The following is a 5,051-nucleotide window of genomic DNA, read 5'->3' as shown; positions in this document are numbered from 1 at the left end:
ACAATAAGCTTACCTTAAATAAAAAAATTAAATTAAGGGGGTCATTAAAAGAATCTTGAAATTTCCTAAAGGTCTAATCTCTTTTTTCTATTTAATTATTCACTGATATTCTTTAAGCCACTTCTGGATACCTGTTTATGGACTATGTTGCCGTTTGCTTATATCAGTTAGGTTCACATCTCAAGTGCTCCTTGGGGTAGACTCAATTTTAATTTCTGAGAAATTGGGAGTGTTTCATGAGCAATAGGTATATGTTAAAAAAATTGGTTTTATCAAAAAAAATTTCAAAATTTATTTTATTTTTTCCAACTACATGTTCAAATAATTTTTGAACAAAAGTTCAAAACACTTTTTAAAAATTTAGAGCTCCAAATTCTTTCTGCCCCTCCCTCCCTCCCTTTTCCTCCTCATTGAGAAGGTAAGCAAGAAGATATATGTCATCCATGTGCAATTACATATATTTCTATGTTAGTCATATGAAAAAAAGCACAGACCAAGAAAAATAAAGTTTTTTTAAAAGTATTCTTCGATTTGCATTCAAACTTTATCAGTCCTCTGTCTGAAGGTCCATAGTATTTTTTCAGCAAAAGTTCTTAAGAATTATTTTAGATAATTGTATTTGTTGAGAATAGCTAAATCATTCACAATTTATTATCATACAATATCGTATTTCAAATCTTCCAATCCTTTAATGTAATTTCACTGTACTGACTTTAACTTCACGATACTTGAATTATTTCTTTCTGGTTGCTTGAAATAATTTCTCCTTGTCCAGGGAATTCTGACATTTGATTATAGTATTTCTAGGAGTTATAAATGTGGGATCTGTTCATTTCCATTTTATTCTCTGATTCTAGCCCATCAGGATAGTGTTACCTGATAATTTTCTGAAAGTTGATTTCTAGGCTCTTTTAAAAATAAACCCTTTCAAATAATGCAATTATTCTTTCTCTTCTTCATATATTTTCCAGATTAATTGTATTTCAGATGAATTATTTCACATTTCTATTTTTTTATTTTTTTGATTTTGTTTTATTGTTTCTTTATGTTTCATGGTGTCATTACTTACTAACCCAATTCTAATCTTTAAGGAATTATTTTCTTCGATGAGCTTTTGGCCAGTTTAGCTTTTTATTTTAAAGTGAAAGAGATTTACTGGAAATTAAAAAAAATTAAAATTACACACACATATATATATATATATATAGTATAATTATATTTTAAAATTTTAATATTCTTTTAAATTTAAAAATTATGTTTATCTGTATATATATATATGTACATAGAGAGATCTATATATAATTTTTCTCCCAATTGCACATTAAAACAATTTGTAACTTTTTTTTTAACTTTTAAGTTCCAAATTCTATTAATTCCTCCTTCCCTCCCTTTCCCCTTCCTTAAAATACTAAGCAATCAAACATGAGTTATACATGTTCAGTAATGTATAATATTTCCATGTTGGTCATTTTGTACAAGAAGACTCAAATAAAAGAAAAAGGAAAAAATATAACACACTATACTCTGTATCCAAACCATATCAGTTCTTTCTCTGGAAGCATATAGCATGATTTAGCATTGGTCCTTTGATATTGTCTCACATTATTGTATCTTTATAGAACAATATTGGTTTTACTGTATAAAATGTTCTACTAATTCTATTCCCTTCAGGCTGCTTTTGCTTTTTAATGAGTTCTCTTCAGTGAATTTTTGTACATTTTTTTTTTTTATCATTTGGTGTATTCAGTTTTTTAAAATTCTTCTCATCAGTGGCTTTTTTGTAGATCATTTGCTATTTGGCCTATTCTATTTTTTAAGGCATTTTTTCCAGTAATTTTTGTGCCTCCTTTATCAAGCTAATAAATCTTTTTTGTGATTTTCTTGCATTATTTGTTTCTTTTCTGAATTTTTCATCTACCTCTCTTATTCGATTTTGAAATCCTTTTTGAGTTCTTCCAGGACCTGAGACTAATTCATATTTTTTCTTAAACACTTTAGATGCAACAGATTTAATTTTGCTGTCTTCTGGGTTTGTATTTTGATTTTCCCCATCACAATAGTAATTTTATATGGACAGGATTTTTTTGGGGTTATTTGTTCATTTTATAATTGATTTCTTGACTTTTTGCTTTATGTTAAAATTGAGCTCTGTTCCAGGGATGAAGGGAGCACTAGCCCAAGCTTCCAGTTTTTTTGAGCTAAAGATTTTTCAGAGCTAGTTCTGGAGCTTTCCGTTCTTCCAATATGATATGATATAAGGAGAGGTTTTGTCAGTGATCTCCTGACCTGTGCTTAGGTCTGTGAGAGACCACAAATACTTTTTTATATCCTGGAATTCTGTCTAGCTTCCCCTTCTCCTTGCCCTGGGAATGCTTATGAGCAATGCAAAGAGTTTTTATATTAGTTCTAGGAAATAGTTTCATGTAATCTCCTTCTGATTAATTATCTGATCCCTTACCAGAAGTGGGTTGAGAACTCCAGACACCTTCACTGCCAATTCAGTTGCCCCTAAGAATTATTGGTACAGCTTACATTAGAGTATGCTCTACTCTCATCCCAGAAATTTTCTAAGTTGTTTTGGGCTAGAAAATTGTTTCACCCCATTCTTTTGTTGGTTCTTCCACTTTAGAATTTGTTTTGAGAAATTATTTTAATGTTATTTGTAGAGGAATTTGGGAGAGCTTTCTAAATTCTGGGTGTAACATTAGACATTTTCAGTATCTGAAGAAAATAGAAATATATGTATAGACATTTGTGGGTGTTTGTGTGTGTGTGTGTGTGTGTGTGTGTGATACATGTATATATATTTCATTGGTCAGACACTACAAATATATGTACACATGCATATATACAAATATATATACATATACATACACACACACATATATATATATACACATATATGTTCTCAAGAGTCTACCTTTCAAACAAATATGTAAGCATAATCTAGAAAAATAAAGCATTCTTTATCTTTTCATTTTTCTTGCATGAATTCTTAGGCCAAACTCCATATAATTAATATACATCTCATTTGGGAGGATTTGCAATGCTCAGGGGATTGGTGTAATCAGCACAATTTAATCTGCAACTAGGAGCATATCTGCAACCTTATCATCCATAAGACATCCCTTTTTATCTTGGACTCCTTCTGGATTTATTTTCACCACCCCAGTGGAACATATAATGTCCTGTTTCATGCGTTCCTTGAAATATGATCAGAGGGGTCATCACAAAAGACTAGTTTTGTTGTTATATTATTTAAGAATATTATATAATTTAGACATTTTCTTGAGAGATTCTTTATTGGAAGAGAGCCTTTAAGATGACATTTTTTCTATGTGAAATCAAATATTTTTAGAGCTAAAAACAATAAATATATTGGAAACCTGTGTTTCATATGTTTTTAATTTCATTATATCATGGTAAAGACATAAGAATAATATAATCAAGATACAATAAGAGAAACCAAATAATTTTTTATTCATATGTAGACTAGATTAGGACTTCTTAAATTTTTTCAATTACATATGAGAAATTAAACATCATATGTCTGATATAAAACTTAAAATAAGTATGTAAATCAAACATTTGCTGATAAGAAATGATAATTTCATAACTCTCATATTCACTTATGATACCCCAGATGGGATTATGAATCACAATTTAAGAAACTGGGGATTAGATGGCCACAAGGTCAAGTATATTCCAGAAGAGAATTAGCACTGTGTTCAGAGGAAGGCAATGCCCAATTAAATAATATCAAAATATAAATAATGATATGAAGCTTCAGTTCATTATTCAGAAGTGAAGCAAGGTAGCAGAGTTTTGCTGAAAATATTTGGGATTCAAAAAGTCTTATAAACTTCAAAACCAGTTAGAAAAGTTTAATTCAAGATATCTCAATTTGAAGAAATTATAAAATGAGGCTAAAAACAGAGGACTCTATTTACAAGAAATTAAATTATTCCAATGTTAAGCATAGATGCTAAAATAAAATATATGAAAATATGTGAAATTATTTTGATATGAATCAATTAAAAGTACTTAAATGGAATCAATGGAACTGCATTCAGAGGAACAGAGCTTAAAAAAAAAAAAAAGTAAATCAAATATTGCATACATTAACACAAGAATTGTGCATAGAACTAAGGAGAACCCCAGTTCAGACAACAAGGAAGACTGAATCAAGAAACAGTGTTTTTCTTGGTTAGACTGAGTCTCATAGCATAAAGAGAAAAGCCATAGTGTTTAGAAAAGATGGTAGTTTGTCTATGCTATCAACTAACAGATGTAGGAAGAATTAAAACCATTCCACCTATAAACAGACCTATGATGTTCCAGGAGAAACAGGAGAACTGATTACTCATGCAGCCAGATGTAGATCTATTATTGCATTATATATAAACTTGCTTTGTACTTGTTGATGTACATATGAAGTGTTATGTATGTATTGTTATCATAGTTGACTATTATTATTTCTATTGCTAGTGTTCCATTGTTTTTCTCCTTATTAGACAAAGGCTGTTAAGTGACTCTTTGTATTATAGTATACATAATGTATATAATATTAATGTTGGTTTGCGCTAGCCCTCAGATCATTTTCAATGGCTAAAAATATTTGGCTACAGAAAGAGAAGTAACATAAATATCAAATACCACTCACACAGAAACTGTAGATACTTTTACTGAATCTTTAGAAGGCAATGTTAGCTTAGACAGGAAAAGTGAACAGCTTTTATGGTGTTAATAAATAGTATAGTGAAGGCCATTAATGTTTATAAAAAGTAGATTGATACACAAAGAAAAGTTAGAAAGCCTTTATGAGAAAAGCGATTTCTATAGTTTATTAAATAAATATGTAGTGAATAGGCTCAGGGGATCATTCTTCCAAAACTTATTTGTATTTGTTGGTTGGATTCCCAGAACAAAACTACTTCTAACTTGAGCATAACCTTCAGGAGTTTGGATATCTTCTAATAATATTACTCATGACCCCATATCTAGTGTGTTGCTCCCATACCAATTAGCACTTTAAAAGGATTATTTACAGA

This window comes from Sarcophilus harrisii, chromosome 1 (genome assembly GCF_902635505.1).
Source record: "Sarcophilus harrisii chromosome 1, mSarHar1.11, whole genome shotgun sequence".
Taxonomy (NCBI): domain Eukaryota; kingdom Metazoa; phylum Chordata; class Mammalia; order Dasyuromorphia; family Dasyuridae; genus Sarcophilus; species Sarcophilus harrisii.
Note: the sequence above shows the minus strand (reverse complement) of the source record.